The following is a 12,860-nucleotide window of genomic DNA, read 5'->3' as shown; positions in this document are numbered from 1 at the left end:
GGCAGATCCTCAACCACTGCGCCACCAGGGAAGCCCTGTCTATGGTTTTTATTGGGGGTGGGTCACGTAAGCCTGGTTACTCAGTCTCCAGCCCCTCCAGGGATCAAACTCAGCAGCCTGGCCCAAACCCCCCCATGAACAAAAACAGGCATTCAGCATAAATTGCATTGTTAGCATAGACTCTCTGCCCCAAGGCCCCAGGGGAAACAAAGACATTCTTATCAGGCAGTACATTCCAAGGGCTTAGACGTTCCCTCCCAGGAGGCCAGTTCTTTTTTTTGAAAGTGCATGGGCCAAGCCCACTGAGTTAACCCCTTACCGCACAGGGACCATCTCTGGAGCCTACAGAGAGGAGGCTTGAGTGCCAGGATTGGAGGGAGGGGAACTGCTGGCCACAGACTCAGGAGGCCTCACCTATTTGGGAATCTGCAAGGTGGGAGGGTGTGGGAGAAGCAGAGATGGGGAGAGACCCTGGGAGGAGTTCAGGGAGCTGGGATCGGGGACGCTGCCCCAAGGAGCTCAGAGAGGAACTCATGCTAGGGCAGTTTCCGGTAAACCCTGCTCAAAGCCAGCTGAGTGTCCTCTTGTGCCTTGGTCACATGAACAGACCCACCCTTGTTAATCTTGAAACTGTTCTCCCTGAGGAGACTGTTTACTCCCTCCCTCACACCTACACACCCACAATCACAAACACACACAGGCATTCACACAGCCACAGACATGCAGACACACACCAAGGCATAAAGACTCATTCACAAATTCACAAACCATTACCCACCTTTTAAAACACCAGGCACCTGCTAGGACTTTCAATACAAGGTTAAATAGATATGGGGAGATTGGGCATCGTTGCCTTGTTCACAATCCTAGGAGGAAACACTTCAATCAAGTATGATGAAGTTTATGATACAGTATTTTGTTTTATCAGATGCCCTTTATCTGGTTGAAGAAAAATAAAATGGAATAGAATAAAATAAAATAAAAAATGAAATGAAATGAAATAATATACCATGCACCAGCACCCATCAGCCCAGATACACACACACACACACACACACACACACACACACACACACGAGCCTACAATCATACATACACCCACACAATTCTCTGGGTAGACATACACACCCACTCATACACAAAAACACACATTCACATGGACACATGCACCCACATACACCTAATGGTTGAGACACAAACACACGCTGGCATCCACACTGGGGCACTGACGTATGCACACGCAGTTTCACCCACCACAAACATGTGCAAACACACACACACTCAGAGACACACTTGTCAAATCACACACAAGGTTCTCATCTTCACACCCCCTCTGAGTAGCCCTGAGACTCTGGACAAATTTGTCCCTTACTGAGTGTCTGTCCCTCCTTTGAGCGGACACAGGCTTCTCTGCCCTGCCATCCTGTGTCCCCAGCATGAGGATCCAGTGAGGCCCCCAAGGTGGGAGGTCCCTTGGGTAACCTGAGACAGGGCTTTCACTATTACTTTTAATCCAAGGGGGCTTCAAATGTCACCAGCAGGGCCCAGTCCCCAAATGCAGCCTGTTGGTGCCTTCCAGGCTGTGGTTTCAAATGTGCCAAGATTTTCAGGGCAGAAGCCCCAGAACTGGAGTTTTGACTCCAAACCAGCGCTTATCTGGACTGACCTAGCCGCCATTCAACTATCACCACGGAGAAAAACAGTGAATCACAGACGTGGAGGGGATAGATACCACCCTGTGACAGGTGAAGACCTCCTAAGTCCCCCACCCCAGGGCCCATGGTGGTGTGACAGGAAAAGAGGAAATCGTTGGGGGGATAAGATGAAGAGGGATTTCTGGAAGAGAGATTTGGAGCCTGGCTCACCCCTGGCACTGCCAATTATAAGTTGTGTGACCCTGGGCTGATTACTTAACCTCTCTGGTTAAGTAATTACTTACTCTGATTACTTACTCATCTGAAAGGGGGATCATAATAGAGCTTTCCTCTCAGTTCAGATGTAAGGATTGAAGAAGACACTGTGTCAGTGTATCAGGGGCTGAGAACCGCTACTCTAGGGTTCCAGGGGAGATTCAGACCCCACAGCAGGCGTTCTCAAACAGGTCGTGCATCAGAATCACCTGGAGAGCCTTTTAAAACACAGATTGTTGGGCACCTCCCTCAGGGTTTCTGATTCTGTAGGTTGGAGGTGGGCCCGAGAATATGCATTTCTAAGTTGATGCAGCTGATCTCAGGATCTTACTTTGAGAACCACTGCCCTAGAGGAAAGTCCACTTTCTGCAGCCTGGCGTTCAAAACACAGGTGGAGGGACTTCCCTTGGGGTGCAGTGGTTAAGAATCTGCCTGCCAACGAAGGGGACATGGGTTTGAGCCGGGAAGATATCACATGCCCCAGAGCAACTAAGCCCATGTGCCACAACTACTGAGCCTTCGCTCTAGAGCCCGTGAGCCACAACTACTGAGCTGCATGCCACAACTACTGCATCCCCCGTGCCTAGAGCCTGTGCTCTGCAACAAGGAGTAGCCCCTGCCCGCGCACAGCAACGAAGACCCAACACAGGCAATAAATAAATAAATAAATCAATCAACAAAACAAAACACAGGCGGAGCTTTGGAGCTTAAGACGGCAGGCTAGTGCTCCGCACACCTTGAGCGCTCAGGAAACGCCATCAACCTCATGATTTTAACCGTCAGTCCTAGAGCGCCTCCTGGTGGGGACCGTGGGCGCACCCTGAGAGCCACCGCGGGCGCGATTTTAACCATCGGTCTTGGAGCGCCACCTGGTGGAGAAGCGGGCTACGGCAACTTGCCTGAGTTGACACCTCCGCAGGCCTAGACGAAGGAGAGGCGGGGCGTCCTGTGTGAGGGGCGGGGCCAGCAATGAGGAAGGCGGGGCCTTGTGGGCATAAGGCTTTGGGGAACCTGATGGCAGGAAAGGGGGGTTCTTTTCCGTTCCTGGAGTCCTGGCTTCTCACTCCGGCTCTTCGAGGACCAAGTCACATCCCTGGGAGTCTCAGGGCGCCCCCGTCTGTTTGATCCGGTCAAGGGTCGGGACAGTGCCTCTTCGAGGTCCGAGCCTGGGGCACGCTCCCGGCCTATCTGCACGCCGCGACCTGCCCCCTACCCCAGGGACCTCTGCAAGCAAGGAATCCTGGCACCAGAGGGGTCAGGGGTTACATGTGAATAAATCCCGATCACCACGGCCCCGGCTCGGGCCTTTTGCACCAGCTGTTCCTGCCTCCTGAGTGCGGTTCCCTCCTGCATCCTCCGGCCTCACCCCTCCCCTCCTTCGGGTCTTTGCTCAGAAGCCACCTACATTTTTAGTGAGGGCTTCTCTGAACAACCTTAACTAGGTCATGACCGCGAACCCTCTCCCGCCCCAGCCTCCTCAGGCCCCTGCCCTCCTGATTTTTCTGCTCTGCAGTCACCACAGCACAGGGGAGAGAAGCTTGTACTTGTCTAGGAAGCTTATGATTTGTCCCCCGATGATGGGTCCGCGAGGGTCTGTGCTTGTCCGTCCCGCTTCCTGCCGCAGCCCCGGCGGGGCCTGGATCCGCGGCTCCCTCGGGCCTTTCCCGGGACGCCGCCTTCTTTTCCCGCCAGAGGCCACCGCGTCTCCTCCGTCCTCCTCGGGGCCCGCGGCAGCTCCGGGGCTTCCCTCTCGGGGACCATCCCGCTGCTGCAGGGCCTCTGCGGGCTCCGCGCGCCGCGCTGTCCAGGCGGGAGCGTAAGACTTTGACGCGCGGAGACGGCGGGAGACGCTCCTCCCCGCGCCCCCTCGGCTGGTTCCCACCCCCGCGTAGCGTTCTAGCACCTTCCTCGCCCGGCGCATCTGGGCTCAGGTTGCCAAGTCCGCGCGGTTCACTCCGTCCGTCAGTCACTCAACAACTAGAATCTGCGCGGCCACGTGGGCGGGCACTGTGACGGCACTGGAGACGCGGCGAGGGCCGGGGGGACCCGACGGACCTCAGAGCCACCCTGGCCGCCGCGCGGAGCCTGAGCGGCTCTGCTGCCCTTCCCCCCTCGCAGAGGCCCCTCGGCCTCAGCCACCGTCCCGAGTCCTCTGCCAGCTGCGCCGCCGCTGCTGGCCCATGGACACTGGTGGCAGTTGGAAGCGGGAGGAGGGGGACTCAGGCTGTGGTGGCAGCAGCAGTGACGTGGGACAGGGGCTCCGGGAGCAGCGGCTGCATTTCTGATCTTTGGGCAACCTGACCTTCCCCTTTTTGCTCTTTGCCTTCAATACCCGTGTCCTCAATGCCCTCTATTAACCCCCCAAACAGAGTCAGTGCACTGTTTAGAAACAAATAAGTGTGCCAAGTGGCAATCAGAGGTCTGAAATAAAGTGGGGATGTGCGGGGAGGGTTACATTTTTAACAGGGTGGTCAGGGAAGCCCTCCTAGGAATGTGACATTCGAAGAAAGACCCACACGAAGTGAAGGACAGAGCCCTGCAAATATCCTGGGGAAGGGCACTCCAGGCAGCAGGAACAGCAAGTGCAAAGGCTCTGAGGCAGGAATATGCCTGGCGTGTTCCCTGAACAGCATGGATACCTGGGTGGCTGAAGTCACGTGAGAGTGGTGGACAACGAAGCAGAGACGGGACGTACGGACAGAGTGAGTAGACCAGTGCTGTCCAAGAGAACTTTCTACACTTGCCTGGTATGGTAGCCATGGCCACGTTGTGGCTCTTGAGCACGTGTAATGTGGCTGGTATGGCTGAGGAAATCGATGTTCAATCTTAATTTTAATTACATTTAAATTGCCCCTTGTGGCCATTGGTTACACTATTGGACAGAGCAGGTCTAGACCACCGTAAGGTCTGTGGCTTCGACCTTAATTGACATTGGAAGCCATTCGAGGGTTTGGGGAAGGGAGTGATTGACTGGACTTGACTTCTTAGTCAAGCCAGGTCATAAGACCAGCCCAGATTCAAGCGGAGGGGAAACAGACTCCACCTCTTGATGGGAGAAATACCAGGCATAGACAGGGAGGGAAAGAATTGATACTGGCCATTTTGGAGACAATTCTCCGCAGTGCGCCCTCTGGCGGCGGCTGGCAGAGACGAGGCCGGAGTCTGTTTGCCCTGCTCCACTCAGAGTGGACACGACTAACTCCCCCTTCCTGACCCCAGTGTGAGCATCTGTCAGGGGCAGGTAATAAATTGTGGGAAGATGTTGGCTTGAATAAGAATCTGTAGAGAGGAGAGTTCTGACTACAGGTCACAGCCGTAAGGTCATTCTTTTTTTTTTTTTTTTTTTTGCCGCACTGCGCAGCATACGGGATCTTAGTTCCCAGACCAGGGATGGAACCCGCGCTCCCTGCAGTGGAAGCGCGGAGTCTTAACCACTGGACCGCCAGGGAAGTCCCTGTAAGGAAAATTTGGAACAGAATCTTCTGGGAACCATGGTCACTTCTTCAACAACTTTTTTTTTCATAGACAGCTGGTAACCAAAGGATAGCATGGAGCAAAAAGATGGACCGTAAAAGGTGGATTTGTTTAAAAGGAGCCCTCTGTTGATTCCATTCACCTAGAAGTCCATGATCTGTCATTCCTGTGACACTCTCTAATCAAATTATCTCATTTGATGACTCCCAAGATATTCATTTTAAGTTTTGTGTAGAGAATATAAGAAAGTACTTGCTGTCTGAAGCCAGAGGAAAAAGACCTGAATTTTTTCAGGGTTGGCAGACTGATGTTACGAAGTGTATTCCACAACAGAAAAATGGCAATGACTGTGGAATCTTTTGCTCCACACACACAAAAAGGCACTGCAAGTGCCTCTCCAGAGGGCAGCCTTTCCAGTGTTCACCAGAAGACATGCTTGAGTGTGGAGGAGGATTCACAAGTTGCTGTGTGAGTGCTGGCTCCTGGGCTGAAACTCAGCAGGGACTCTGGGAAATCTGACCAAGTCAGAGCAGATGATTTTGTTGCTTGAATCTCCAAACACTTAATTCGAGTTTTTACAGATATTTCAGATCAGTGATGTTGGGCCACTCTTGCTACCTCAGGTTTATCTTTTTGTCCTTATTCATTTCTCCAGTTACCATGTACTATTTTTTAATGTTCGGGTTGGTTTCAGGTTTCTTTTTCTTTTTGTTTTTTGGTTTCAGTTTTAATTTGATGAATTCCATGCATCCCCTCTCCCTCATATTTAATATTTATATCCAAATGCATGCATATAGACAGGGCATGCGGTGCAGAGGGTGTTGTTTTTTTTGTTTTCAAGTCTAAAAATGAAATAGTCGGGCTTCCCTGGTGGCGCAGTGGTTGAGAGTCCGCCTGCCGATGCAGAGGACACGGGTTCGTGCCCCGGTCCGGGAGGATCCCACATGCCGCAGAGCGGCTGGGCCTGTGAGCCATGGCCGCTGAGCCTGTGCGTCCGGAGCCTGTGCTCCGCAACGGGAGAGGCCGCGGCAGTGAGAGGCCCGCGTACTGCAAAAAAAAAGATGAGATTACCCTGAATTATTCAAGTGGGCCCTAAATCCAATGACAAGTGTTATTATGAGAGAAAGAAGAGGAGAACCCCATGTAAAGATGGAGGCAGAGATTGGAGCCAAGAAATGCCAGGAGAGAGAAGCTGGAAGAGGCGAGGAAGAAGTCTCCCCTAGAGTCCTGCTGACATCTTGATTTCGAACTTCCAGCCTCCAGAATTGTGAGAGAATACATTTCTGTTGTTTTAAGCCACCCAGTTTGTGGGGATTTGTTACGGCAGCCTTAGGAAACTAACACAAATCTGGACATAGATTGGATTTGGATATCATTGTAGATATACATACAGATAAGGACGCAGCTGTAGATACGACTGTAGCTCTAGATAAGGATACAGCTGTCAGTGTAGATACGGATGCAGATGTACTTAGACGGAAACCTACAGAGACAGAGATAACACAGATCTTGAGGAAACCCTGATATAGGAATGGAGCCAACCTGGGCTAACCATGGGGGCACTGCCAGAGGGAGGCCACCGCAGATGTCACAGACACAGCCTCCCACAAATGCTCCACAGCCAAACTCTCAAGGTTTTCTGGAGAATCCCAAATATCTGAAATGGCTTTCTTTAATGGCCCCAGAAAGCCTGCTCTTTTCTAGTTGCTAAATAATCATTTTGCCCCCCACCACCGAAGTGTAAAAGCAAAACTCGTCCCCAAACCATCTGAAGCTTTCTCTTATCTTTCTCGTATAAATCCCGTTTTGCCTTTACGCACTGACAGTAGTCCAAGGCCGTCTGCCTCCCCTTCCCACGCTGATAACTGTCTTCAAGTTAGACACAGGGGTTTGGAGCCCAGGAAAGAAGAGGGAGCTAGAAAGGGCTGAGAGAGGGGGCGCTGGGCCCCTAGGGAAAGTCAGGAGGGGAGTGCCCACCAAGCCGCTTGGGGATCCAGCAGCCAGCGCCTTTAAACCAGCTCCAAATGAGTGTTGGGGCAGCTCTGGGAAAAGAGGTCCCAAGAAAACTCCTTTAAACATCCCTGTCTTAGGGACAGGAAAACAGGCCCAGATAGGAGGGGACATAGAAAAGGGTAAATGCCAAATACTTTGATTCAGGCTCAGTTAAAATTGGTAGTTGAAACCAAGTGAGGCAAATTAGAAATATGTCTGTCATACAAATGATTAGGGGAAAAAAACGCGGAATAGAGAAAAGGTACTCCCTTTACCCCGGTACTTTACTGCCATCTGCTGGAACGGTGTTGTAATGAATATAGAACACCACGACTTTAACAGCGCCCCCTAGAGCTGTAGAATAGACAGTCACAAAAGTATCTAATGAGAAATCTTGAAAGGACAGATGGTTAACAAAAATGCTTTGAGAATTGCAAAGCTCTGAGGGATTTATGAGTCTTTATTATCCGCGGTAAGACTGCAAACCATCTGTCCTAAAAGGAGAAAAAAGAGATCACCCAGGTGGGATGAATTCTTATTTAACTTAAATCTTTATGTATTCTGTGTTTCATCATCGTGAAAATTTAGTTTGTTTTGTTTGCTGAAAGGGGTCAAAAGCTTTCCCCCAAATGTTCTGCTTTTAGCATTAGCGTCAAAGGTCTCATTATCTCCCATTCAAGAAGCTCTGCGCCTTCCTAGCTGTGTCCTCAGGTAAGTTGCTGCCTGACTCTGTGCCTCAGTTTCCTCATCTGTAAAATGGCGATTCTTGTTATGAGGAGCCAATGTGTTCATGCCTGCAATACGCCTGACACAGGGAGTGCTCAATATTACTGCAGACTGGTTAAAGGCACAGACTTGAGCCCAGCTCTGTGTTCAAGTTCCAGCTCTGCTGCTTGCTGGCTGTGTGATCTGGGACACATAACTTAACCTCTCTGTCCTTCAATTTGCTTATCTGTAAAATGGGCATCAAAAAGCATGTCTATTCACACAAATGAACTTATCTATGGAACAGAAACAGACTCACAGACATAGAGAACAGACTTGTGGTTGCCAAGGCGGTGGGGGGGGGGAGGGAAGGATTTGGGATTGGGATTAGCAGATGCAAACTAGTATATATAGGATGGATAAACAAGGTCCTTCTGCATAGCACAGGGAACTATATTCAATACCCTGCGATAAATCATAATGGAAAAGAATATGAAAAAGAATGTATATATATATGTATAACTGAATTACTTTGCTGTACAGCAGAAATTAACACATTGTAAATCAACTATACTTCAAAATTTTTTAAAAACTGCGTCTATTCATAGTGTTGGCATAAGAATTAAATGTTCATGCATGTAAAGCACTTAGAGCCGGCCATGTAGCAATTACTTTATGAGTTGCCTGAAAAGGTGTCCATTTTATAGGCGAGGAAACTGAAGCTTGCACAGATGCAAGCGTTTCCTTGAAGGTTGCTATCCTGATTGCTATCCTGCCCAGGGTCTCTGCGAGGCCAAGGTGGGTGGTGTCCGCCCCCCCCCCCCCCGCCCCCCACCCCTGCCCTGCCTTCTTCCCCACATTTGCATCCCGCATCCCTGTTTTCAAAGTGACTGCGTTTATTTTTTATTGTGGAAAAAACACACAACATCCAATTTACCATTTAAACCATTTTGAAGTGCACAATTCAAGTGCATTTAGTACATTCACCGTGTTGTGCAACTTTCATGTCCATCTGGTTCCAAAATATTTCCACCCTTAAAAAACCCTCGTATCCGTTAAGTAGCCACTCCCCTTTCTCCCTGCCCTCCAGGCCCTGGCAACCACTAATCTTTCCGTCCCTATGGATTTGCCTCTTCTGGACATTTCAGATCAATGGAATCGTACAGTATGTGGCCTTTTGTGTCCAGCTTCTTCAGTTAGCATCATGTTTTCAAAGGTTCTGTCGTAACATGGATCAGAACTTCATTCCTTTTTAAGGCTGAGTCGATATTCCGTTGTATGAATAGACCACATTTCTTAATCCATTCACCTGTTGGTGGGCATTTGGGTAATTTCTGCCTTTTGGCTATAGTGAATAATGCTGCTATGCACATTCGTGTACTAGTTTTTGCTTGAACGCCTGTTTTCACTTCCTTTAGGCATATACCTAGGGGTGGAATTGCTGTGTGTCAGGACTGTACCTGGGAATGGTAATTCTGTTTAACCTCTTGAGGAACTACTAAACGGTGTGCCACAGCGGCAGTGGCAGTTTCCATTCCCACCACGAACATGGGACGGTTGCAATGTCCCCGTGACTGTTTGTTTTTAAAGTACAGGCTGCAAAGCATGAGGCCCCCTGAGGCTGCCCCTTTAGTCATCCCGAGATGGGCGCTCGCCCCAGCCTTCCCGACACTCTCAGGCTTTAATTGCTTCTGCCCATGTTCATTCTCCAATCCCTCAAGCGGGCTCCCTCATTCTTTGGGCCTCTAGCCCTGCGGTCATATTAACTCTGGATGTAGGCAGACCTGGGGGTCCAAATCCTGACTCCTTGCTTATTCTGTGTGCTCCGGGCAAGTGGCCTCAGTTTCCTCACCCTCTTCGTGCAAACACCAGAAGGAAACCTGAGGGAATTTCCCTGAAATCTGGGTGGAGGGAAAGGCGTTCTAACTCTGACTCACAAGCCAGAAGCAATCAAAGAAAAACCAATACCTTTGATTTCTTAAAAATAGGGAATTCCCTGGTGGTCCAGTGGTTAGGGCTTGTCACTTTTACTGCCGGGGGCCTGGGTTCAATCCCTGGTTGGGGAACTAAGATCCCACAAGCTGCGCGGTGAAAAATAAAAAAATAAAAAAGTAAACTTTTACATGGCAAAACCACCACAAGCAAAGCCTAAAGATAAAAGACAGGTTGGGACAGAGTAAATTTTACGTGATGTGATTTTTTTTTTTTTTTACCACAATACTAGTATTAAAAAAAAGGCGGCGGGGGGAGAAAATTATTTGCAACGCACATGACAAATACAGGGCCTTTTAGTACCTCACTATGTACTGTTCTGGCTGGAGATCCACAACCAGAGTCTAATCAGGCAGAAACATCAGACGGACCCCAAATAAACATTCTTTAAACAAAGAGGATGGGGAGGATTGTCTTCTTCACAAATGTCAATATCATAAAAGATAAAGAGGCTGAGGAAATGTTTCCGATTAGAGACCAAAGAGACAGGAGAACTAAATGTAACCCAGGGCATTATTGATCGGGTCAACAGATACAACTGGAATACAGTTAGTAGGATAAATACAAATAGCACAGCCATGTTAAATTTACTAGTGGATAACTGTAGTGTGACTATGTGAAAGCACCCTTAATCTTAGGAAAAACACACTGAAGTGCATAAGGATAAAGGATCATGAGGTATGCCACGCAATTTACTCTCGACTCAGGAAAAAAGTGTGTGTGTGATACATACAGAGACACACACACACCAGTGCAAGCAAATGGAACAAAATGTTCTGTAATAGGTGAGTCCAGGTAAACGGTACACAGGGGTGTTCTTCGGACCTTTTTTGCAACTTTTTACCTTTAAAGTTGTTTCCAAATACAAAGTTAAAAAAGAAAAAAAGAAACCGTCAGTATTTTAAGAGGACTGCCAGCAGCATGCAGTCTGGAATCGAGTCATCCTTAAAATAAAAAGCCAAACCGAACAGCTGACAAATTAAATGCTAGCTATGCGCCTCTTTCTATAGGAATAATTGCATCTCTGGGCTTAAAGTTAATTCTAAGCAACTTGAGACCAACCAATAAATTTACTTTTAATCAGAAATTTAAGTAAATTATTAAAAAACTTCCTCTGAAAGTGCTGTCAACATGGGTCTTGGTGAGGCCTCGCGTAGCAGGCAGTGTTCCGGGGAGGGGACTGGCACAGTGTCTCCCATCTATTTCCCCAGCCCCTTGAATCTGGGTCTGTCTAGATGGCGTGGTCGATGGACACGATGTGGGGGAGGGGATGCATCGGGACTTCCGAGACCAGGTCGTGAGGTCCTGCGGCTCCTCTCTGGGCATCCAGGATGCTCCCTGGTGGGCCCCGGCTGCCATGCTGTGAGAAGCCCAGGCCACAGGGAAGGCCAGTGTGGGCACTCCAGCCACAGTTCCCAGCCAGCAGCCTGCCCCAGCCGCCAGGTGTGGGAGCGAGCCATCCTGGACGTCCAGCCAGGCCAGTCTTCAGGTGAGTCCAGGCCCAGAGGCCACCTGACCGACCACAAATGCCTGAGACTTCAAGTGAGAACTGCACGGCCGCCCTGTCAACCCATGAAACAGAGAAAGACGGGGGTGGGGGGAGGTGTGTGTGTGTGTGTGTGTGTGTGTGTGTGTGTGTGTGTGTGTGTGTTTTTAAAGTGAGTTTTAGGGTTTGCTATGCAGTAAAGGATTCATCTCGCCCAAAGAAAGGTCTGGCCAAGGCGGGGCTCTAAGCCCTGGGAACATCCTCCCAGGCAAGGGTCTTTTTTTATCCAGGTGGCCTATACGTACCCGAGATTTATGCTGGGGACCCTGGGCCACACGGCATCGGCTAGTCTCTCTGGAGACTAAGGTCAGCCATGTGGGATGGGTGGCCAACGTGACCAAGCCCAGTAAAGACCCTGAAAACCAAGGCTCAGGTGACCTTCCCTGTGCGTGTTGTCACATGGTTGCAGGGAGAAAGCAGCGCCATCCGTGTGACTTCACTGGCAGAGACAACCGGAAACCCGCGGCTGATCTCTCCTGGGCTCCACCCTGTGTGCCTCTTCTCTTTGCTGATTTTTTTTTCCCTTGCTGTGATAAACTAACGGTGCGTATAACAGCTTTTCTGGGTTCTGCGAGTTCTTCTAGCAAATGACTGAACATGAGGGTGGGCCTGGGGACTCCTGAACTCCTGGGTTACCAGCAGGAGTGATCACAACACCCGGACGCCGGGCGCCTCGCCCGCTGGAATTCCCCCTGGAGGTCTGAAGGACTCCTCAGAACACTTGTTTCCCACGGGAAGTAAATGCAACTGGCACACTGGGACTCGTGCCTATTTTCCTCAGGACAGCCCAGTGCATACCCCCGGAAGGTGGTTCATTCACATCCACTGCAACACCGACTTGCCGTGGAGAAGAGGACCTACCCGCAGGACCTCTCTGAATGCCAAAACAGAATTAGGACTGCGATCACCTCATTTCTGTCCCCCGGGTCGGTGGGGGGGGGGGGGGGGGGGGGGGGGGCCGGGGCGGCGGCACCTGAGGGGTCAAGGTACTCACCGGACTCCACCCTCCATCTGCTGTCATCTGGAAAAGGTGGATCCAAAAGAGCTCAGACTTAAAAACAGACATCTCTCCAGTGGCCCAAGCCAGGGAGAGCAGCCTGAATGGGGTTCAGCAGTGACCTCTGATGGAGAATAAAAGGGGAAGTGGTAGAAAATACCTCCAGTCTTCCACGGTGGGTGGAGACGTCTGCTTCCTTGCGTGATGTAAGGACCGAGGCTGGCCTGCCCAAGAGGGCTCTGCC

This window comes from Monodon monoceros, unplaced genomic scaffold (assembly GCF_005190385.1).
Source record: "Monodon monoceros isolate NGI ecotype Baffin Bay Population unplaced genomic scaffold, NGI_Narwhal_1 Super_Scaffold_10, whole genome shotgun sequence".
Taxonomy (NCBI): Eukaryota; Metazoa; Chordata; class Mammalia; order Artiodactyla; family Monodontidae; genus Monodon; species Monodon monoceros.
The sequence above is the reverse complement of the archived record's forward strand: the minus strand, read 5'-3'. Positions refer to the sequence as shown.